The following is a 25,210-nucleotide window of genomic DNA, read 5'->3' on the forward strand; positions in this document are numbered from 1 at the left end:
GGCATTGAGCTCTGTTCTTATTCTAATAGGGGCTTCCTGCCACTGGCTTGGGCTCTGTTTTTATTCTAATATGGGGCTTTCTAGGACGTTAAGCTGCAAGCTGTTTTCTTCCTGTAACTGAAGTAAGGTAAAGTTCAGCTCTTCTTCACAGGGGCCTGGGATGGCTGCACTTGTGATAACGCTGAACTCAAAGTGGAATGGCCTTAATTTTCTCGGCCTCCACATTTCCCCCTCTCAGAGGAACCTAAGGAAGGACCCAATCATGGGTCCAGGTTGCTCTCAGAGTGAGCCAGGGGGGATAATTAAACCAGGATTCTAGGGATCCCTGGGTGGCGCAGCGGTTTGGCGCCTGCCTTTGGCCCAGGGCGCGATCCTGGAGACCCCGGATCGAATCCCACATCAGGCTCCCGGTGCATGGAGCCTGCTTCTTCCTCTGCCTGTGTCTCTGCCTCTCTCTCTCTCTCTCTGTGACTATCATAAATAAATAAAAATTAAAAAAAAAAATTTAAAAAATAAACCAGGATTCTAACCAACCGTGTTGCTGTTCTCGCTCCCATTTACATTCCAGCGAAGAAGCAACATCCTACGTTTAAGGCAGCACATAACCCCCCCCCCCCCACCCTTTGTTGTAAGAAGACTAAGTCTAATAATCCCCTTCTATTTTGAAGGACAACCTCGGACTAAGGAGTCTTGGAGGTGGGAGATAAGTGAGAACGGCGCAGTCTTAGCTTTAGGGGATTGTCCTTGTCTGGTTGGCTTTTCCATTCTGGAACAAAGTCCGTGAGAGCAGCGTGTGGGTCAGCCGGCCGGAGGGACGTGGGTGTAGTGGGCCCAGGAGTAATCCCGTCGACCTGGAGAGCGGAGGGAGTGGTCAGGATCGCGGTGTAGGGTCCCTTCCAGCGAGGCTGAAGTGTCCGGTGTTGGTATCTCCGCACGTACACCCAGTCACCTGGCCGATATCGATGGGGGTCCGGGGGTGGCCCAGTCTCGTAGAGGGCCTCAGCTTAGGCCACACCTCGGTGCGATGTCTTCCAGCAGTTTCTCGGTCACAGTCTGTGCTGTTTCATGTTTGGTGGGAAATGCCTCTGTCCATCCTGGCGGACAGTTTGCAGTTGTGGGATCCTCTGCTCTGCAGATCTGGGCTTTTTTTAGCTGAGGCCCGGTATCCTAGAACTGCTATGGTTTGGAGCAAGTCCCTGGTGCTTTGCAGGCTTGTGTCCTGGTCCTCCGCCGCCACCAGGATATCAAATGAGCGTGCCCAGAACGGAACTCACCCAAGTCTTCGTGTAAGGCCTCATGGAAGATGGTCGGTGAATTTTTGAATCCTTGTGGTAGTCGGGTCGAGGTGAGCTGGCCATTGGTGCCTTTCTCAGGGTCCGTCCATTCAAAGGCGAAGAGGTCTTGGCTCTTGGGTGCTAAAGGCAGGCTGAAAAAGGCATCTTTTAAATAGAGGAGGGTGCATGGGTTTGGACCATAGGGTGCATATCCTCTACTTGCCGGTTGACTTCCCTCAAGTCCTGGACTGGCCTGTAATCGTAGAGTGCAGTTTCTGAACCAGCAGCAAGGGAGTGTTCCATGCCGATTGGCAAGGCCTCAATATGCCCGAGTCCAGTAGTCGCCGTATGTGGGGTGTGATTCCCTACGTGCTACCAGAGGCATGGGGTATTGGCGGGCCCTGACAGGGTCTGCCCCCGGCTTTAGTTCTATGTATATGGCTGGTCGATGTTGGGCCAGCCCGATTCCCCCAGTTTCTGCCCACGCTTGGGGAAATTCCCGCAGCCAACGGTCAATGTCAGTCATTGGCGCTGAGGGCATTTGGTGGAGAAGATGTTCGTCTTCTAAACTCAGGACAGGGATCCCCGGGTGGCGCAGCGGTTTGGCGCCTGCCTTTGGCCCAGGGCGAGATCCTGGACACCCGGGATCGAATCCCACGTCGGGCTCCCGGTGCATGGAGCCTGCTTCTCCCTCTGCCTGTGTCTCTGCCTCTCTCTCTCTCTGTGACTATCATTAAATAAATAAATAAATAAATAAATAAATAAATAAATAAATAAATAAAATAAAATAAAATAAACTCAGGACAAGCACCTGACTCGGGTGCCCCTCCTTCTTTAGGACTTTTGCCCCTTCAGGGTGGAAGCAAATTTGTTCCCCCATCTTGGTGAGCAAATCCCGACCTGACAACGGGTAGGGACACTCAGGGATGACCATGAAGGAGTGGGATACCCGGCCCGTGCCAAGATCCACAGTTCTTCGGGTAGTCCATGAGTATTGTTTGGTGCTCATGGCCCCTTGCACCCATGAAGTCTTGTTTGCCAATTTCCCTTGGGGTTGTAATAAAACTGAATGTCGTGCCCCAGTGTACACTAGGAATTCAACAGGTTGCCCCTCCACTTTAAGAGTTACCCTGGGCTTGGGGAGGGGTACCAAACCCTGACTCCCCTAGTTGTCCAGGTCCTCCATCTCCAGGATCTTGGCAGGGGCCTTAGATCTTTTGTTAGGGCAGCTTTTCACCCAGTGGCCCTCTTCTTTGCAATAAGCATATTGGGTTTTGTTCAGCTTAGGGTGCTCCCGACGGGGACCAGGGCCATCCTCCTTACCTGTCCCTGAAGCCAGCTTCTTGAGGTGCCTCTGTCTTTCCTGTGGGTCGTCCATGGTTGTGGCTGGCAGGATCTTGGCCAGGTTTCGGGTCTGCCGGTCACTTAGTTTGGTTTGTTGTTCTTCTGGACTTTCTCTATTATTATAGACTCGTTCTGCTACTATCACTAAGTCCTGCAAGCCCTTCTCTCCCAGTCTCTCTACTCGTTGCAATTTCTTTTTAATGTCCGGAGCGGCCTGGTTAACAAAAGCCATGATAATTGTGGCCTTTGTTTCCGGGGCTTCTGGGTTCATAGGGGTGTACTGCCTAAAAGCCTCTATGACTCTCTCTAAGAAGGCCGCTGGACTCTCATCCTTGCCCTGTCTTACACCATATACCTTGGCCAGATTGGTCGGCTTGTGCGCGGCAGCGTGGAGACCTGCCCCTAGAGTCTGGCGGTGGACCCAGAGTCTCTCCTTACCTTCAGCCGAGTTGTGCACTTTGGGGAGTAAAAATGGTTTTAGCCAAGAAGAGGAATTCTCGATCATGTCCTGCCAGACCAGGATGTAGGGCACCAGGTCAGGGTGGCCGTCCGGTTTGTCCCTGAAGACCACGGCCTTAACCACGCGTGGGACCCTCCGGATAGGGTACTGGAGGTCTCTCAGATCCCGCACGAGCCCCCAAATGTTGTGCCCAAGATTGCGAATCCGAGAAACCACCAAGGAGCAACACCGATGCAAACACACGAGGGTTTATTTACAAGCTCCAGCTTGGGTCCAAGTGCACCCGACACAGCGGAGCAGGGACTTGGGCCAGGTACTCAGTTTTGAATGCTGGTTTGTGGGCCACCTGGGTGGCACAGTTGGTTAAATGTCTGGATCATGGTCTGGACTCAGGTCAGGATCTGAGGATCATGAGATGGGCCCCCACACTAGGCTCTGCGCTTGCTGCCGAGTCCTATTGAGATACTCTTTCCCTCTCCTTCTGCCCTCCTCTTGCTCATGTGCTTGCTTGCTCTCTCTCAAATAAATAAATGCATCTTTAATAAAAATAAATAAATTCTGGTTTGTGAGGAAAGATCATTCATTTTCAACTTAGTACAATACTTGAGGGAAAGTCCTATATAACCATTGAGAATAAGCTTGCAAGCTAGAACAAGTTTAAAAGTACAAAGGAAAGGGGTACCTGGCTGGTTTAGTTGGTAGAGCATGCAACTCTTCATCTTTGGGTTGTGAGTTCAAGACCCACATTGGGTAAGGAGCCTACTTAAAAAGTATTTTTTTACAAAGTACAAAGAAAAATTACAGAGCAAGATATAATAGAACAGGCACAGATAGTGAACAGGCACAATCAGTCAGAATTGAGTTGAAGTAGTCCTGTGCCAGGCATTCGTCCCTTTAACAGTGAAAAACACATATTCCTTGGCCTTTATGGATCTTACCTTCTAATAGGAGAATGACACAATAAACAAATAATTATATTATCAGACAATGATGAAATTTATGAAGGAAAAAAAAAAGTAAGGTTAGGGCATAGAGAGTATTGGGATGTTTCAGCTGGCTCCTCAGGGAACAGTCTTCTGTGGCATCTGAACACAGACCCCAGAAGGCAGAGGAACCCTGCAGGTGTCTGATGGAAGTGCTGCCTGAGCCGAGGGAAGAGGCCAGGCTCCACATTAGGTGCTTGATTAAGTCAAGGTAAAATGACCCCCAACATTCCTATTAGTATATCTGTCTCCATGTTTAAAAAAAAAAACGTTTCCGGGAATCCTTGGGTAGCTCAGCGATTTAGAGCCTGCCTTCAGCACAGGGCGTGATCCTGGAGTTGCGGGATCAAGTCCCGCATTGGGCTCCCTGAATGGGGCCTGCTTCTCCCTCTGCCTGTGTGTCTCTCTCTCTCTGTCTCTTGTGACTAAATACATAAAATCTTTAAAAAATATATAAAAATTAAATGCTATTATTTTGTTAAAAAAAAAAAAAGTTTCCATCTTAGAGCAAAAGTCTTGAGAATAAGATGTTAGACATTAAAGCCAAAGAAGATTGTAGAGGGAGCTCAGCCCAACTACTTCCATTCGCAGATTAGAAAACTGCGCAGAGAAGCAAAAATTACTGGCAGAGTGGGACTGGCACTAGACATCAGATCCCTTTAACCAAGAAGTTTATCCTTTCCCATTGTCTGTACTGACACAGAGAGAAAAGGTCCCAGGAGTTGTCTTGACACAGCATCTAGCTTAGACCTGGATATAGTAAGCTGTGTGATTCATGCACCTTGTTCAAAATGACATGACAGTTCTGAAACTTCCTGTCATTTTCTTCATCAAATAATCATAGATATTTTATTAAGGGCAGAAAAGCCAATTTTTAAGTCATGAGACTGTTTTGTATGTAGGTCTCCATATGAGTAACATAAAAACATTTTTTTTTTAATCTGGGGAAAAATTGGATCTCTTTTTTGGAAGAAAATCTGTCTACTTAAAAAAAAATTACACATTGCTCAATAGGCTCTATTTAACTCTCCAGGAACATTTAAGATGACTAAAGCTGACCTTTTGCTTATTTTTGAGTTTTTTTGAAACATGAATCAATTTGCCATTTTCTATCTCTTTTGGTCTTTATTTGGATTTTGTGAATTTGCTACAAGGCATCTGTCCTCAGCAGGACTCTGAGTCATTTGCCTCACCCAAAGGTCCATTATTGTTGCCTCGCTGCTCAGCAACTACACTACATGTTGCTGCTGACATGCGTTGTGACTCATGAAAACTTCTTGGCTTGCCATTCTCCTAGCTCTGCTGTTCCAGAAAATGTCAGTGTGTGTCTATCAATGTAACACTAAAAATAAGTGATCTTGGCATAGGCAATAATTATTAATCTGGAGTTAATCAGGTTTTTTTATTGATGACAGTCAATTTGCATACTCACAAATGTGTCTTGTTAAAAAAAATTTAAAAATTTTAAAGAAAAAAAGTAATAAATGGTAGTAGCTTTTTTTTGTCTATCCAGCACAAAGCTGATTTAACTCATTATATAACTCCAGGATAAGACATTACCAATCCCGAGATTTCAGTCCCAGAGGAGAGGCATTGTGTCTTTTTCTTTATTTTTTTTAAGATTTTATTTATTTATTTATTTATTTATTTATTTGAGGGAAAGCATGTGTGTGGGAGCAAAGGGAGGGGCTGCGGAAGAGGGAGAGAGAGGATCCCAAGCAGACTTCTCATCCAGCTGAGTGCGAACCCTGATGAAGAGCTGAATCTCATGACCCTGAGATCATGACCTGAATCGAAATCAAGAGTCAGTTGCTCAACCAACTGAGCCACGCAGGTGCATGCATTTTATGTCTTTCAGAATGCAAGAAAGCTCATCAGCAAAAGGGAGAGTCATTGTAAAGAGTGAGTTTTTCTTCCCTAGTCCTAGTTTTAGAAATGGCAGTATAGTTCCCAAAACAGTGAAATTCATTGTTTTTACCTTATATTTGCTTTCATTCTTCCCTAGAGCTCTTCCTCCAGGAGTCAGGGGTTTCAGGACTAAAACTGATTAAAGATTAAATTATTTTCCATGCCTCCCAGTAATAGGTGCCCTTGCATTTATGTGACCTGCTAGCCCAGTGGGATACCATGGAAGTGTTGGCACACTGGTTTCCATGCTCAATGCCTCTCCCTTGAACACTCATTCTTGGAATTGAGTTTCCATGCTCCGAAGAAGCTCAACAAGCCCCTTCAGATGCCCTTGTAGAAAGAATCTGAGGTGTGTGACACTCCCTGTTGAGTTCCCAGATAAGAGCCAGCGCCAAGATCCAGCCATGTGAGGGAGCTCATCCTGGAAAAATTATTTCCAGGTCCAGTCAAGCTGAAGCAAAGGGACCAGGAGTCAGATTCCCCCACCAACCCCAATAGATGGCAGGTTACTGAAAAAGTAAGTTATTTTGTGATTTTAAGTCAAGAAGATTTGGGTGTCTTTTTAAGCACCAGAACGGTGTCTGGCTGTCTGTGAGAGAGTTCTGCATTTCCCTGTCCTGAGGGCATGTCTCCTCCACAAAGCCCCTCCTTACCCTTTCCCAGATCACCATTAAGCTTCTGCTAGAGCAGGTGGGCTAAGTATTACAAGGAGACACTTTGATTGAAATAATTTGTGCTGAGTCTTGAATGACTAATGTGTGAAGTGCTCGGAAGGCCTTACCCAGCAAAATTTCAACAAAACTCATAAAATAAATTGAAAAAATAGCAGGCTACTGGTATGAGGAGGATATTCTCAGATGGGGTCATAGTTCAGAGTATGCAAAATATATGGACTGTGCTGGTGTTGTACTTTAGATCTCCAAATTGAGTAGGTTCCATCAAGGATTTACATTTTTGGGTTCATTGCTAGGAAGGAGGCAAGATACATGGTGCATTGCGTTGTTTTAAAACAATTCATTGTTCACCCCACGACTACATTGTGCATTCCCTTAAGACAGGAGTTAAAGTCTACCTCATCCCTGTATTTTCCATCACAGATAGGACAGTATATTTTGCACATTTCAAGTTTCAATAAAGAATTTTGTGTCAGATAAGTAGTATTACTGAACACATATTCACCATTTGTTTGGAAGTCAAAAGTGCCCCAATGTTATGAGATAGCAACATAGAAGAGTCAAGTTGAATATTTATATGAGGTAGAGGAGGGGCAAGACGGCTGAAGAGTAGGGTCCCCAAGTCACCGGTCCCCACCAAATTACCTAGATAACCTTCAAATCATCCTGAAAATAGACGAACTGGCCTGAGATTTAAAGAGAGAACGGCTAGAACGCTACAGTGAGAAGAGTTCGCGCTTCTATCGAGGTAGGAAGACGGGGAAAAAGAAATAAAGAAACAAAAGGCCTCCGAGGGGGAGGGGGCCCCGCGAGGAGCCGGGCTGAGGCCGGGGTGAGTGTCCCCAGGACAGGAGAGCCCCGTCCCGGAGGAGCAGGAGCTGCACCGACCTTCCCGGGGGAAAGGGGCTCGCAGGGAGTTGGAGCAGGACCCAGGAGGGCGGGGATGCCCTCGGGCTCCCGGGGACACTAACAGACACCTGCGCCCCGGGAGAGTGCGCCGAGCTCCCTAAGGGCTGCAGCGCGCACGGCGGGACCCGGAGCAGCTGGAGGGGCTCGGGGGCGGCTCCGCGGAGGGGGCTGCGCGGCCCGGGAGCGCGAATCCAACAGCGCAGGCTCCGGAGCACAGGGCGCCGGGACACAGCCCAGGATCCGGCCTACCCCTGGGACAAGCAGAGGCCGGGAGGGCCCAGGACAGTGAGGACGCTCCTGCCCCGAGCTGAGCAGATCAGCGGCCCCGCCCCGGAGCCTCCAGGCCCTGCAGACGGAGAGCTCCGGAGTTACTGCGGGGGCTGAACAGGGCTCCAGAGCTGGCCCCGCCACTGGGGCTGTTCCTTCTGGGGCCTCACGGGGTAAACAACCCCCACTGAGCCCTGCATCAGGCAGGGGCACAGCAGCTCCCCCAAGTGCTAACACCTGAAAATCAGCACAACAGGCCCCTCCCCCAGAAGACCAGCTCAAGGACAAGTTCCAGAGGAAGTCAAGGGACTTAAAGTAGACAGAATCAGAAGATACTCCCCCGTGTTTGTTTGTTTGTTTTTGCTTTTTGATTTCTGTTTGCTTCCCCCATCCTTTTTTTTCCCTTTCTTTCCTTTTTTTCTTCCTTTTTTCTTTTTTCTTTCTCTCTTTTCTTTCCTTCTTTCTCTCCTCTATTTTTCTCCTTTTCCCAATACAACTTGTTTTTGGCCACTCTGCACTGAGCAAAATGACTAGAAAGAAAACCTCACCTCAAAAGAATCAGAAACAATCCTCTCTCCCACAGAGCTACAAAATCTGGATTACAATTCAGTGTCAGAAAGCCAATTCAGAAGCACTATTATACAGCTACTGGTGGCTCTAGAAAAAAGCATAAAGGACTCAAGAGACCTCATGACTGCAGACTTTAGATCTAATCCGGCAGAAATTAAAAATCAATCGAATGAGATGCAATCCAAACTAGAAGTCCTAACGACGAGGGTTAACGAGGTGGAAGAACGAGTGAGTGACACAGAAGACAGGTTGATGGCAAAGAGGGAAACTGAGGAAAAAAAGAGACAGACAATTAAAAGACCATGAGGTTAGATTAAGGGAAATAAACGACAGACTGAGGAAGAAAAACCTACGTTTAATTGGGGCTCCCGAGGGCGCCGAAAGGGACAGAGGGCCAGAATATGTATTTGAACAAATCATAGCTGAAAACTTTCCTAATCTGGGAAGGGAAACAGGCATTCAGATCTAGGAAATACAGAGATCCCCCCCTAAAATCAATAAAAACCGTTCAACACCTCAACATCTAATAGTTAATCATGAAATGGGCAAAAGAACAGAAATCTCACAGAGGAAGACATAGACATGGCCAACACGCACATGAGAAAATGCTCTGCATCACTTGCCATCAGGGAAATACAAATCAAAACCACAATGAGATCCCACCTCACGCCAGTGAGAATGGGGCAAATTAACAAGGCAGGAAACCACAAATGTTGGAGAGGATGCGGAGAAAAGGGAACCCTCTTACACTGTTGGTGGGAATGTGAACTGGTGCAGCCACTCTGGAAAACTGTGTGGAGGTTCCTCAAAGAGTTAAAGATAGACCTGCCCTACGACCCAGCAATTGCACTGCTGGGGATTTACTCCAAACATACAGATGCAGTGAAATGCCGGGACACCTGCACCCCGATGTTTCTAGCAGCAATGTCCACAATAGCCAAACTGTGGAAGGAGCCTCGGTGTTCATCGAAAGATGAATGGATAAAGAAGATGTGGTTTATGTATACAATGGAATATTACTCAGCTATTAGAAATGACAAATACCCACCATTTGCTTCAACGTGGATGGAACTGGAGGGTATTATGCTGAGTGAAGTAAGTCAATCGGAGAAGGACAAACATTATATGTTCTCATTCATTTGGGGAATATAAATAATAGTGAAAGGGAATATAAGGGAAGGGAGAAGAAATGTGTGGGAATTATCAGAAAGAGAGACATAACATGAAGATTCCTAACTCTGGGAAACGAACTAGGGGTGGTGGAAGGGGAGGAGGGTGGGGGGGGTGTGGGGGTGAATGGGTGACGGGCACTGAGGGGGGCACTTGACGGGATGAGCACTGGGTGTTATTCTGTATGTTGGCAAATTGAACACCAATAAAAAATAAATTTATTATAAAAAAAGAATATATGATAATATTCATATCTTTTTCTTAGCTCGGTTGTACTGGCTAAAATGTCTAATACAATAATTGAATATATCAATTAATTTAAAAATGCAATAATTCCTTCCTATTCCTTCAATAACCCTAACCTAGTAGTATTAAATGATTCTTTTTCTGTATTTCTTGGTTTATTTTGCTCATATTTTATTCAAAACTTTTGCATCTAGGTTCATGAGCTTGGCCTTTTTTTTTTCTTTATTGTAATTTCGTAGACAGGTTTTGTTATTAGAGTTAGGCTTTTCTCCTAGAACAAACTGAGACGAGTTTATCTTTTCCTAATTTCGGAGGTAATTGTATACAGTAGTGTCACCATTAACGCCAGCTTGGGGCTAGGGTTTCTTTTGTATGAAGCATTTAAATAATGTATTTCATTTCTTAAGTAGTCATAAGACCTCTCATAATTGTAACTAGAAAGAGCAACATTTCCAAAAATGATGTCATTATATTTGTAGAAATATATTTGTGGAAACATAGATCTGAATTATCTACAGGTCGGTAATAGAAATAATAATTTGCTTTGGAAACCTGCTGCATACAGTTTCAATACATACAAATTATAACATGTAATAAAAAGGAGAAGAAATGAAATTCAATGATAAAATGTCTCACTTCTAATAGAATAAACAATATAAAATACAAAATAATACATTTAATATGTATTTTAAGATCTCTATAGAGAAAAAGATAAAATATTTTTAAGAACTTTTAAAGAGGACCTTAATAATTATTTATATCATGTAAAATATTTGAAATAATCCATATTATAAAGATGCAAATTCTCCTAAAGTTGACCTGTACTTTTAATGCAATTCCAATCAAATTCTATCAGCTTTGTTCAATTAATTTATTATTATTTTCTTAATTTAAATTCAATTTTCCAACATACAGTATAACACCCAGAGCTCATCATATCACATGCCTTACTTAATGCCCATCACCCAGTTATCAGCTTTAATCCTGTGTTTGGTCACAAGCTGATTTTTAGTTTATAAAGACATGTAGACAGCAACAGCTGCCAGATGCCAGATAAAGAACGAAGGAGCACGTATACTGCAGCAACAGACCCAGTCTTAAAGGTATGTCAAAAGTGAAATCAAGGAACAGGGGTGGGGGACATCTTTGTATTAAGTTGTTAGATTAGTTCGATATCCATATTTTTAAAAATATGAGAGTTACACATAATACTGTTCACAAAAGTTAATTCCAGAGAGTTTATAGATATTCATGTGGAAGGACAAAGAGTGAAGCTTTTAGAAAATGGCAGACAAAAACACATTTAAAGTTTTATAAATTCAGAATAAGAGTGGAAAGACAATCCACAGACTGGACAAGCTAATTCTAACACACATAACTGACAAAGAGTTGCATCCTAAGTCTAGAAAAATCTAAGGAAATTACAGAAAACCCAATAAAAATGAGCATGTCACTAGGACAGACACACTACAAAACAAGATATCTATGTGGACAATAAATGGATGAAAAGATGCTCAATTTTATTGGTAATCAGAAGAATATTAATTAAAACTATAATATGATACCACTTGAAAACCCCAGTATCAGAACTAAAAGACTGTGAAAAGTAGCAGACTGTGGAGCAACCAGAATCTTCATGCTCTGCTACTCCAAGATCAAACTGGCATACTGACTTTTGGATACTGTTTGACCATTGTCTGAGAATGTGCAGGAGCTTTATCGTGGTGCAGTAAGTCCACTTCTGAGTATAGACCCAGCAAAAATGATTGATTAGAAGGACAGTTGGATAGCTAGCCAGCTAGATAGCTAGGTAGCTAGATAGCTGGGAAGCTGGATAGCTGGGTAGCTGGATAGCTAGCTAGCCAGATACAAAGTTATATACTAAGAGACAGGGGCAATCATAGTGATAGTATTTGTAATAGCCCACATTGGAAACAACCGTCTAATATAATAGCCCACACTGGAAATGCCCATCAGTAGTGATATGGCATATTCATTTAATGGGAAATAATATGGTAATGTAAAAGAATAAAGTGATGAATGCACAAACATGATAAGATGTCCCAGATATAATACCAGGTAAAAGAAACCAGGTAAAAGAGAGAAAACACTATTTGTCCATCCACAGTTCAAAAATACAAAAACTAATACATGGCACTGGTTACCTTTTAAGGCTGTGATGAAAGCAAAGAATTTTTCTACACCTCTGAATAGCAGGTAATTCAAACCATTCCAGTGCATGGAAAATGTAGGGTAACTTTTAAATTATTCTCTTAGAGTAACATTACACTCATAGTAAACCCATAGAAAGATTTCACAGAAAGAAGAGGCCATTCCACTTAAGAATGTTGAAGCCAAGTCCTAAAATATTTACTATCAAATCACAGAGTACATTAAAATAATAAAATACTTAGCAAGTGGAGCTTCTTCCAAGGAGGCAAAGATGGTTCAAAATTAGAACTTAAAAAAAAAAATTAGAACTTTTTCAGTATCAAGGTAGGAGTTACTGAGTGTAAATAGATGAAATATAAAGGCTTATTTCTTAGGAAGATACAACAGGACATGTCTTCTGCCCTCAGCGAATTACATTTACACAACAAAAAAATAAATAAAATAAAAAAGAATTACGTTTACATCAGCCCCAACAGCAAATTGCAAACCAGTTTTATTTAACTAGGCAAGGTAAATGTTAAATTAAAGCTAAAATGGTAACCAGGAAATGAAAGTCTGGAAATTTCTGAAAAAGGCCAGTGCTGGAGGGGCAAATGTATAGGGAACAGTCTCTAGAAAGTGTTAAAATATACTTACTACACAGCCTGAAAAATAAAGGGGCATTGCCACGGATATGGGAAGCTGATGGATCAGAATTGAAAATTTAGAAGTAAAAGCAAATTTCTGCAAAAAGCAAACAAATTTTCTTGTAAGGTGCAGATGACATCTTTCATCAGGGTGAAAAGACAGACCTTTCAATAAATGGCATAGGGAAACAATTTGCTATCTGGAAAAAATAATAAAGTTCAGTGAATTCCTCTTACTATATACCAGGAAATATTCAAAACTGATAAAATCTTTCACATGAAAATATCAAATAATGAAAGCTATAGAAAAACATGGAAGTATATTTAATCTCTGAATTATACAGTCTTTTCTAGCCATGACAAAGAAAGCATAAAGAGAAAAATAAACCTGGTAAATTTAACAACATAAAAATCAGAAGCTTTTGTAGGATCAGAACTCATATACCAAAATGACTAAGTCAACTGAGACAATTGGCATGTGTATTTATAATGACAAATGGTCATCTGCTAAGTATATGTGATTGTAGTTAGTTAGCTCTGACTCACATTTTGCTGAAAAACGCGCAAAGGACATGAACATTGTGATCACAACCTAGGAATTACGAGGGCAAAAATGATCAGCTGCAATCATAATAAGAAAAATGCAAATTAAACCAGTAAGATACCATTTATCACTTATCAGAGTGGCACACGCTGTACATTTTAATATTGAATTGTCATTGAGATATGTAAAAATAGGCACTTGATTATATTGTTTATTAGAGTTAGAAAGTAAATAGGTTTAATTGCTGTGTAGGGAAGCTGGACATTATCTTTTAAAATCACAAATGCATATTCTCTTTGAAACAGAAATTCCACTTCTATGAATTCCCAAAAGTGTATTTACCACATTTGTGACAAGATTAGTCAGTCTGTATGACTGGGATAGGTGCCCAAATCCCTTATCAAAAACCTTTGAAATAGATGTGTTATGGAATACAGCTTTTGTGATTGATTTGGGGAAGATAACCCATGAACATCTCATCTATTATATAATGTACTCAGTAGGATTTGTGGCGGCATCACTATCTAAATTATTACCATGTCTGCAGTGAAATATGTGATACTAACATTTTTTTTAAAGATTTTATTTATTCATGAGAGACACACAGAGAGGGAGAGGCAGAGACACAGGCAGAGGGAGAAGCAGGGTCCATGCAGGGAGCCTGACATGGGACTCGATCCCGGGTCTCCAGGATCACACCCTGGGCTGAATGCGGCACTAAACCGCTGAGCCACCTGGGCTGCCCTCTGATACTAACATTAAATGGCATAAACAAAAAAACATAAATATTGTTATAGTTTGTAGATAGTTCTTTTTTATGGTAGTCTTTTAAAAAATAGTCTCTTTTTAATAGTTTTTGAAATAATGGAATATTCTCAAATGAGGGTGTAAGTAAGGATCAAACAAAGCCTTATGGAAAGATGAATTGCTGGGTCCCTACCTCAGAGTGTGTAATTCAGTAGGTCTGGGGGGGGTGGAACCCTATGATTTGCATTTTTATCAAGGTATCAGGGGATACTGGTGCCACTGGTTCTATGGATCACATTTTGAAAGCATGGATATTCGCTGTAATCATGCTGTGCTGCTTCTTTCCATGAATAATATTCAACAAAACTTCATTCTGCCCGCACATGTACATATACTGAATATTTTCTACATCAGTTTGTCTTGGAAAAGGAATACATGGACATTGCCTTTTTAACCAGATTGGAGTTGGATGTGTGTGGTTGGGCCAAGAACAAATTTCTCAAGTGACAAAACCATGCCAGAGCCTTATTAAACCTCATTATGGGTCACCTGAATAAAAACTTCTGGTGTCTTCTTTCTCATTACCATGGGTTTCTGTCTAGGAAGTTTTGTTTAATTATGTAAACTACAGTAATCTCTTGCTCACTGATAAATGCATGTTGTTCAAATACAGCAATTAAGTGATCAACCATTGTCTTCCCATCTAATGAAAAATTCTAGCATTTACACAATTTCCCCATCATTCAGTTAATACGCAGCAAATGTTTTTTATCTAACTTTTCTACACTCCTGCCTGATTCACTTCAGTGTCAGTGATGAGGTGTGCTATCATCTATCATTACGTGAAGGATCATTTAAACTCTACACCAGCAGAGCTTTCCAAACATCATTGCTAACCTGCTGGCTGGGCCAAGCACTTGTTAATGTTGGCTTATCAACATAATTCCATATGTTAGTGACAGCATAACTGGTGTCCTACAAACAGCATGCTTTTAGGAAATCTTGGATTCTTCAACTTGTATTGATTAACAGCCTTATACTCTTTATCTTTTCTATTTTTATTTTTTAAGATTTTACTTATTTATTCACAAAAGACACAGACAGAGGCAGAGACACAGACAGAGGGAGAAGCAGGCTCCCCGTGGGGAACCCAATGCAAGACTGAATCTCAGGACCCCAGGATCATGCCCTGAGCCAATGGCAGGTGCTCAACCGCTGAGTCATCTAGGTGCCCCACAGCCTTATACTTTTTAGTGCATTTATACTTGTCCTTCATGAACTACAAGGTATATATTACAGATGTCATATGCGGCAAAAATATAGTCATCCACGAATAACAACATTTTAGGATTTTTTTGTTTTGTTTTGTTTGTTTTTGTTTTGTTTGTTTTTTCCCTTCTGGTCCTATTGACCTGAAATGAGTTCACATGGCCGGTAGAAAATTACTTTCAAGCCAGTATGAAAAATATGTTTCTGATTATGCTTGTTTTCATTTTGCACTATAATATACAAGCTAATCAAATATAACTTTGAAATGTTTTGGATGTTCAATTTTGCAAACTATACCTATTCTCTTTTTGTGTTTTTACAACTTCAACATATACAAGAAGAGTTAACATAACTTTCCTTTGTATCACATCTTGGTGTTCTCTCCAGAGTTACCGTTAATTAAGGTGTTTCTAGGAATTTAGCACCATTGCCGTGCTTTTTATGTGCATCATAAATATGTTGAAGCCTGTATTTTTCATTAACTATTATCTTTGGAAATTTTTCAAAGTGGCTTTTTTACCATAGATTTTTTATTTATTCATGAGAGACATTTTATTTTATTTTATTTATTCATGAGAGACACACAGAGAGGGAGAGGCAGAGACACAGGCAGAGGGAGAAGCTTCTTTATCAGAGTCAGCATCTTAAAGGTCCACACTCACTGTCACTATTCAGTTCTTCTCTTCTAGCTGGTGTCATGACCAACAAACCAGTTGCTCGTAGACATCCACTGTTACTGTTACATCCATATGATCAGCACAGGGTCCTGACCTTAATTCTTTCCCCCATGCAGTGTGTTTTTCTGTTTCCCTAGTTCTTGCTCATCACTGTCACAGAGGAAAACACAAACCACTCTAACATATCACTCATTATTTTCTGATTCTGTCACCACAGTAGTCGATTTAACTCTAAAAGTATTTTCAATTTTAATTAAAACTAAGGTAACACATTAGAAAATGTTTAAAAATAACAAATACCAAGTAATACTTTATCAGAATGTATTTCATATTATGTAATACCTAATGATACATGTATCACAAATGTCAGCAAACAGATGCACAAGTGACTATTGTCAGCACAGATGCACAAATGGTGCTTCTTATCAGTAAGGATTGGATTTTGTGACCAAATGAGTTTTGGCACAAAAATTATTTTAAAAAGTGGTTTTCAGAAATTACTAGATTTAAACATATTGAGTATGAGACTATGAACCTACATAAACAAAATATTAGAAAAAAACTTAACTGTCCATCAGTAGAGGTTTGAGTCAATAAATTGTGGCATATGCTCTACAGTGTAGTACATTATAGCTCTCAAAGCTATGGGAATTAAAAGCTAATTAAAGCTCAGATCTAACGGAATGAGATGTTGCTTATATTTTTAGGTAGAAAGAACTCTATGATTTATTATTAGCATGCAATATGCTGAACAGTATTTATTGACCGTTTCTATTGCTGTAGAAAAAGAGAAGATACATATATAAGCGGATGTCCTGCATAGGAAAACAGAAACTGGTGTATGAGAGAGAGAGGCTTTTCACTCTATGCATTTTCCCCCTTTGGTAATTTCTACTACTTAAATATAGTTAATATGGTATATATTTATGTGAATTTTATTCAAAAAATTAAATACTTGAGGGGCACCTGGAAGGCTCAGTCAGTTGAACATCTGACTTTTGATTTTGGCTCAGAGGGTGATTTTGGGGTGGTGGGATTGAGCCTCACATTGGGCTCCATGATGGGCAGGGAGTCTGCTGGAGATTCTCTTTCTCCTTTTCCTTCTACTCCTCTTCCAGCATGCACACATGCCCTTTCTCTCTCTCTCTCTCAAATAAATAAATCTTTTTAAAACATTAAATACTTGAGAAACTAAAGTAACTTTGTTATAAAACCATGGAGAACAGGAATATGGGGTCCTGGTATGCTGCTATGTGACACAAAGCCAAAATGTTGCCATGCAGGCTCCAGTGTCCAAAAACTGTACCCTTCTTTCTGACTTAGGTTAATGGCAATGCTTTACTGACATCAACATTCCAATTGACAATGGAAGGCTCACAGGATATCTGTATGTTATCAATGGGAGAAGGGTGGAAAGGAGAATCTTGGAAGGAACAAGGCTTTAGGGTAACTGGGATTTTGTATGGATGAGCCCTTTCCCAGTCCAGGTGCAGAGATTTCAGGCTCTGACTCCCAAGGAGACATGTCAGCCGATGGGGACAAGGGGACATAAAGTTCCGATGTATTAGCATAGTCAGCAGCTGACTTGCAATAGACACAAATTCTTTGAGCTCGTCTCATGTTAGTTATTAGACTGGTAGGTCAAGGGAATTTCATTGGCAGAGAAGAGCAGGCATTTTCCAGAGGAGCTGATCATGTCTTTGGTTGTGTTCTGATGGATACAATCACAATATATGAGGTTTGTAACAGTATATTTGGGAAGATATATACCACTTAAATATTATTTTCAGAAAAGAACTGATTAATGGGTTCTTGTTTGAAAGAAAAAAGACTCCTGGTGGCATAAGGAGAGTTATGTGGGCTCTTTTCTGTTTAACTTTTAAAATTTTGATTTCCCTCATATATTTATTCTGTGAAGGCTTATTGAGAACTCATCAAATGTGAGACTCTACTAATCACCTAGGGATATACATGGATGGGCACTGTTTCAACGCATAAAATCACAGTCTGAAAGGGTAATTACTTCCAAAGCTAGAAGCCTCTTACTTCTCTGGACTTGGGGTATCCTCCATATGTGTGAGGGTGTTTTCCCTATTTTTCCTTTGGTGTATACAAGCAAAGAGCATTGATTTCCCTTACCATTGAGGATTGTGGGTTCTCTTTTTCATTAATGCCCATCTCTGGGATGATGATGTACAAAATGTATTACGGCACTTTCTTAGCATCCAAAGTTAAAAATATATATATATATATATATATATCTCCTGGTAAATTATTTATAATCGTTGCAGCATAGAGTTTTGACAAAGCAATTTGTGAAGTAGTTGATGGAATATATAGTATCCATCCATCCTTTCTTCTGTTTCATATGCTGATAATGCAACTAATGGAGTCTTGTTTGATTTTGGAATTACACTAAGTACACAGTGCTTTGATATTTCTAATATGGTCTTTATGTCTGAGGTCATGAAAGGGAATTATCTGCATAAATCAAGACGATATTGTGAAGAAGATGTTCAAGAGACACATACCAAAGGTTTATTAAGTAAATTTAGATAGGTTTTCATCATATTTTATAGCTTTTCCCATTAATAAAATATACAGATTTTCCAATAGAACACCTTAAATCAGGTATAACTATCTTCAGAATTATTATAGGTAAAAGTTAAATTATTTTATTTGCAATATTAAACATTTACAGATAGAGTATTATTTAAAAGGAATCATCCTGGGATCCCTGGGTGGCGCAGCAGTTTAGCGCCTGCCTTTGGCCCAGGGCGCGATCCTGGAGACCGGGGATCGAATCCCACGTCAGGCTCTCGGTGCATGGAGCCTGCTTCTCCCTCTGCCTGTGTCTCTGCCTCTCTCTCTCTGTGTGTGTGTGTGTGTGACTATCATAAATAAATAAAAATTAAAAAAAAAAAAGGAATCATCCTGTGCAGAATATTAACCACTATAGCTCTAAGAGACTGCATACCTACAATCTTCTCAGGAAGAATTCTGAAAAATAGACCAGAAATCCCACAGGATGGCTATAACAGGTTTTCTATAAATCAAGCTAAGCCTTTGAGGCAGGAAAGAGAGCATTCAATCTCACTCCAGGGAACTTGAGAAGAGTTATCATGTTTAATTCGTGTTCCTTTCATTGCTTACCTACACGGCTCTGAGGAAGCCGAACGGGTTACCAAGAAATGTATACCCAGAACTAAGTTTCTGACGTTGACAATATGAAGTCTCGAAATGATGTCCTATGTAGGAGCGGGATGTATTTCCACTACCCACCTCTGATTGATACCAAGAGACACTCCTTTCCATTCTCACTAGTTCACAAGAAACACAGGGGCACATGTAGACACACACGGCCTCTATGAATACTTCTACTCCAGCTTAAGACAAAATGTTGGGGAAAGGTAGTAAGGAGGTTTGATATTCAACGTTCGATACACAACTGTGTAGAATAGGTGCCCTGACCTGCAGGCGGACGTCCTGGTGGCATATTGGACTGGCGGGCTGAATCCAGGTGGTGTGGGGCCTGAATTCACACAGCTCAAAATCACAAACACAAAGTTAGGGATGGGAGTGAATGTTTACTAGGATGAAAAATAAATCACAAGTTATATATTTTAAAAAGCTTAATGAGTTTCTAAATGTAAACAAATCCAGGAAACAGTAATAATGTTTTTCTTATTTAACCGCCTAGTATACCTTCACAGTACTTCTAATCCTACATTTTTGGCTGTTTACTCTTTGATTACTTTTCCTCAGTTTAACAATTTTGCAGTATCACTTTCTTTAGAGGAAAATGGAAAGCTAATTCCACTTCAATTTAGCATGGTTGATTGAAACTTGCTTTTATTATAAACAATAGAGATAAGAGTTACAAAAACCCTTTTATAAACCTGGAGAGGGGTCATAGCAACGTGTTAACATGTTTTTCTTTTATAATTCTGCAAAATTAAGATATTTTAACCTTAATCCATTCGACCACTATCTCTTTCTACTCCACCTTCTCCTGTATCATCTGTATCAGTTTCCTGACCCGACCTCAGTTTCATGACTCACTCACTACTGAGCTTGAAGAGCTTGAAGGAAGGGTTCATTTATTCATGTACTGATTGTCCTTGTTGTCATGGGCAGGAAAGCAGCGAGTGCTGGGATAGCTGGACCTGTGCCATGTGCCCAATGAAGGTCCCCTGGCCAGACGTGAGCCAAGCAGGATGCATTGTTGAGTGACATCAGGGAGAAGGAACCTCCTGCATGGTAAGGAGGTTCATATTTATCTGCACTTTAGGATTTTAAACTGGGGAGTGGCAGGCTCTGATGCTTTTCATGTATGTGGTGATTAGGATGAAAACTCTTGTTTCATGGTACATCTCCCGCAGGCCAGGCAATGTGGTGATGACCCACAACATACATGCTTCCACGCAGTCCTCCCAAAAGCCTATTGCGGTGGTACCGTTGTCTCCAATTTGCAGTTATGGAAACTGAGACCTGTAAAAACTAATTCACTGAAGGCCAAGCAGTTCAGTTTTGACAAACTGAGGTTTAGACCTGGGTATGTGACTCAAAACCCTCTTTGAGGGCACTGATTGCCCCATCTTCAAATGGTGGGACTCAGACTGCTTCCCTGTTGCTGGCATTAAAGGAGCTTCCACACCATTTGGAGGAGTATTATTGGAAACTTCTTGTCTGCGCTCCAGATTCTTCTGTGGGGACAAATAGACTCGCCTTTTAAATTGAGAACATTTTCAAATGTTTTGGCAGTTGGCTCGGTAAAGAAAAGGTGTTCTTTTGCAGTTAAATTGAGTGTGGCTTTTTGCAAATGTGATGATATTTTAAAATGGTTTATTCAAAGGGAGTATTTTCAGAAAATATCAAAATAGAGCTCCTTGTGTCAAAGCTGAAACACAATTTTGATACGCTTCTAAAATGTTATCCAGCATAACAGATGCTTATGTCTCACTGCGCACTCATGACGCGTGAGAGAAGTGAGCGCCAGCAGAGACGCAACACCACAAACTCCTAAGCCATTACTGTGTGCCTATTGCTGTTTGGCTTCTCATACAAATGGTCTCTTTCACATTTCCCTAATTCCTTCTTTTCTCTCTCCAACATTCAACTTCTATCAGAAGTTCCTGGCACAAATAGAAGTGTTAATCAGATAAAGTGAATCAGACTATCTGCTATGAGAATTTGATTCATCTCCTACAAGTATTTTTTTTTCTTTTAGAAAATAGAGATGCTTATGCTTTATTGAAGACCTTATTTTAAACCCCTTTTTTGTTGTTTTTTTTGACCAACTTCATCTACCTTTATCTAAATTGAGTGGGAATCTTCCTCAAGATATGAAATCTGTGCCTAATCTGCTGTAGAGGCTTTAGAGTTTCCATTTAGAAAGCATTATGGAAGAATGAGTGGTAGCCCTTGGCAGATCCCCTAAATAACTTGGATTTGATACAGCCAAATGCATGACTCCTAAACTCATATGGGAGCAACATCATAATTTTAAGAGGCAGAGAATAGAGTTGGGCCATGTAAAAATGCTTCTTCCTCTGAAAGAGAGCAGACTGGAAGCAGGGCTCTTGGAGGTGTCCTGTGGCAGGTGGCAGGCATGGACCTATGCCAGAGTGAGTCAGCAGCATCAAAGCCACAGTGAACATGTAAGGACACATGGAGTCTCCTTTGTGGTTATTTCTACCATTTGGGTTCTGCTTCCCTTTCTACTTTTTTCTTCTGCCAGGGAGACCTGGAGATTATTCCCACTTTTGTGTTATTAAAAAGAAGAAAAGAATTGTTTTCTGATTGATTTCATCTTCACTTCTCATCAATAGGACTTCATTTTCTGAAGACAGAAACCACCTATTTCTTCACTTAGTGATTCCTTTCTTTATCCTTTATGATTTGCCCCCAAATGTTTGCATTTGGCTAGCCAAGCATTCAAAGCTAAGGCCAGTGCCACGTTTGGTGGCTATAACCTCAGGTACTACTGTGAATTTTCATTTTGGGTACCAGTCATCCCAGGCTAGTGGTACCCAGGCTGGTTTTTAATTCATACTTTTATTCAGTCAGTCAACCTGTAAAATGGAACACTTAAATAGAAGTCAGCAATATTGATGTGCAGGAAGGGATCTGTAATCACTTTGAGGGATTTGAATATCTGGAAGCACTTAGGATGTCAGGCCCGGTTGAGAACAACTGAGAATCACTTTAAATTACTCAGCATTTCAAACAGAAAACCATCCAATTATTTTAACAGCTTCAGAAATGGAAATACATTTTGAATGCAAGTAAGTTACAGAAAATGCAGTAGGTTGCTATGGGACTCTTAAAGATAATCTGCTTGTTTTCTGCCATACTTTAACATAAGTTAATTAAAGAATATTTTCAGTGTTTTTTTTGACTAAAACCTCTTGCATCTGATTAAAGCATGTGACAAATGCTTCTGTGAGTTGGCAGTTACAAAAGCAAACCTATTTTTGAAGATGTGCAAAGGTGTTCATCAAGAAGCTGACAATTTTAATGATCAGTAGTCACTGATGAGACATGATTGACATCTCATGCCAAAGTCATAGCTACTAAATGGACAATGTCTATGATTTCTGTGACTGAAGACTAGTTATACTAAGAAATTATGTTTGAAGGCTATGTAGCCCAATATGGTGGTTGTTATGCATGCACAGCTATTGTGTACCTAAAATGTGAATGGTCTGAAGGCAATGTGGAATACACACTGGTTTTCAAGACAAAAATGTAAACGTTTTAAGAATTTTTGTATTGAATATGGGTTGAAATACTAATTTGGGTATACTGAGTTACATAAAATATATTAGTAAATATATATCACTTATTTTTATGTTTTCAACATAAGTAGCAGAATATTTATTTATTTATTTATTAAGATTTTTAAAAATTTATTCATTAGAGAGAGAGAGAGGCAGAGACAGAGGCAGAAAGAGAAGCAGGCTCCATTCAGGGAGCCCGATGTAGGACTCGATCCCGGGACTCCAGGACCACACCCTGGGCCAAAGGCAGGCACTAAACTGCTGAGCCACCCAGGGATCCCCTAGTAGAATATTTAAAATTCCATGTGTGGCTTCTATTTGTGGTGCTCACTGGGCAGCGTTGCTCCGAGGACACTAATAGATACAAATTCATTGTTAAAAGAGTGAATTAAAATTCCTTTGAAGAAGTTTGGCAGTTGTATTAAGCTTCAGAACAATTCTTAGAAACTCTTCCATACTTTCCTTAGTAACCCTCTCTTTTCAATAAGTGATCCCTAGTAACATACATGCGGTAGACGTGTGCGTGCACACACACACAAACACACACACACACTTCCCCCACCACCCCTAGGCTATCCTCATAGGAAGGAAGAAGAAAACAGTGGGCTGATTGATAGGCCAGAGAGAACTGGAATGAGATTCAGAAGACCTCAGCTGTGTCTAAAATGTCTATTGACAGCTCTCTGTAGGAACAATAGGGCACCTGGCTGACCTGATTCTCAGTTTTCCAGTCTGTAATGAAATGTTGTAGAGAATTGCAAGGGCCCTTTCCTGCCCTGACATTGCACAGTGCCCTAAAATCAACACGAAAGGTGCAGGAGTGACGTGAGAGATGATTAGGAAGCTGAACTGGGTGGAAACATTGAAGAGAAGCCATTCTGCAGGAGCATAGCTGTACTGTTAGTTTTTGCCCAACACACGGGAAGAAATACAGCCCTCTCCTTACTTTTTTTTTTAAAGATTTTATTTGTTTATTCATAGAGACACATAGAGAGAGAGAGAGAGAGGCAGAGACCCAGGCAGAGGGAGAAGCAGGCTCCATGCAGAGAGCCCAATGCGGGACTCGATCCAGGGTCTCCAGGATCAGGCCCTGGGCTGCAGGCGGCGCTAAACCGCTGCACCACGGGGGCTGCCCAGCTCTCTCCTTCCAAAGCTATGTCCTTGGTAGAAGAATTCCTTTTCCTCAGACTATCACAGATCACATTTGTGGCCTTCCTATCATGCCATTTGTCTTATTTGCAGTCATGGGCAGGTAGGAAGTTCTTGGGTGAGTGACCTTGTGTCTGTCCAACTCGACTTGGCTTCCGAATGTGCATCCTTGCCTTCAAGTCAGGATTCAAAGCCACATGTCTGTACCATCCAACTTCTCATTTCCAAGGCTAATTGGGCCACCGTGCCCTAGCCGTGAGTGCTCCACGCAGGTGCTGAGTGCCCTCACCATGTGGAGAACGCGCAGGTCCACAGTGGGATGGGGAGCTTGCAGGAGGAGATGCTGCCCATGGTGGTCAGGCCAGGGACCAGTGGGGGAATCAGGAAGGATGTGGAAGAGGGAAGCATGTCCCTGGTACACAGCATGAGTGTCTCCTTTCTTTCCTCTTGTACCCAGTTGATGTATTTAATTACCTTCACCGAATGCTATACGTGTGCAGACAAAACTTATTCTCTGCCCTTGGGAATCTTTGTTTTGTAAAATCATCTGAACTTTGTTTTTGGACCAAAATAGGGGTTCCTATTTTGGTTATTGATCCATATAATGATTAATACTTTACAACTTTGCTATATTCTAGAACTCTGCTCTAACCTAGAACATACCCCTATATTTTACTACCCCAAATCAATTGCATTTTAATTTATCAAAAAAAAAAAAAAAGAAAAAGAAAAACATCTAGAGTCTGAGAATGTACTGACTGAGCAGGGCCTCTTTTGTGCTTAAACATTAGATAATCTCTGACTTCAGAGAGCATTAGATATAATAAGGAAAAATTTTGTTTTGTTGTTGTTTTAAGTATGCTTTTTATCTAGACATTTATAGTTTCCTCAAACACACACACATATCCAAAGTTGGTCACTGTTGATGTTCATTACTGTTGATATTTTTTGTTTACTCCATAGTAAGTTCTACTCTCTTGCTGTATCACTAAAAGTTCTTTCTGGGATCCTGGTGTGAGCCCAGACAGGGTTAGTTTAAATTGTATTTGATTTACCCCCAAGACTCCCAGAAAATCTTCACCTGTCACTGCTTTGGAGACCCTCATGGTAACTGTATCCTGGCACCACCTTTGTCAAGGCCGTGGCAATGAATTCATCCTCCCAGGTTTTTCACCGAGGCCACCTTAACGCTGTCCCCATCTGACAGGTGTTTGTAATCATAGTGTTCAGAGGAAAATGAAAGGCTCCAAATCCTGGCGTGTTCTCTGCCTGAGTCAAAAAATCAGAGGTTTTCATCTATTTTAATAAAGAATTGTAAATGATCTGCAAGACAATTCCATTTATAATTTGAGAAGACAATGTCAGTAGACTCTATGCAAATGTACAAGTAAAAGAAACAACCCACTCTGCCCCCAATTTTCAAAGGGATCTTCACATTC

The 25,210-nt window shown here is 41.1% G+C and overlaps 1 long non-coding RNA gene across 6 annotated transcripts in view; it reads left to right on the forward strand.

The window, feature by feature from the left end:
- Window positions 1–25,210, forward strand: part of LOC144311166 (uncharacterized) — a 243,173-nt gene that overhangs the window by 165,560 nt on the left and 52,403 nt on the right. Inside the window, exon 9 of one of the 6 annotated variants that reach the window (XR_013376740.1) lies at window positions 19,978–20,103. The exons of the other annotated variants lie outside the window; for them this stretch is intronic. This is a non-coding gene — a long non-coding RNA (uncharacterized LOC144311166). Of the gene's footprint in view, window positions 1–19,977; window positions 20,104–25,210 lie in introns of those variants that run through there. 6 annotated transcript variants of the gene reach the window in all.

Source organism: Canis aureus, chromosome 3 (genome assembly GCF_053574225.1).
Source record: "Canis aureus isolate CA01 chromosome 3, VMU_Caureus_v.1.0, whole genome shotgun sequence".
NCBI classification, from domain to species: domain Eukaryota; kingdom Metazoa; phylum Chordata; class Mammalia; order Carnivora; family Canidae; genus Canis; species Canis aureus.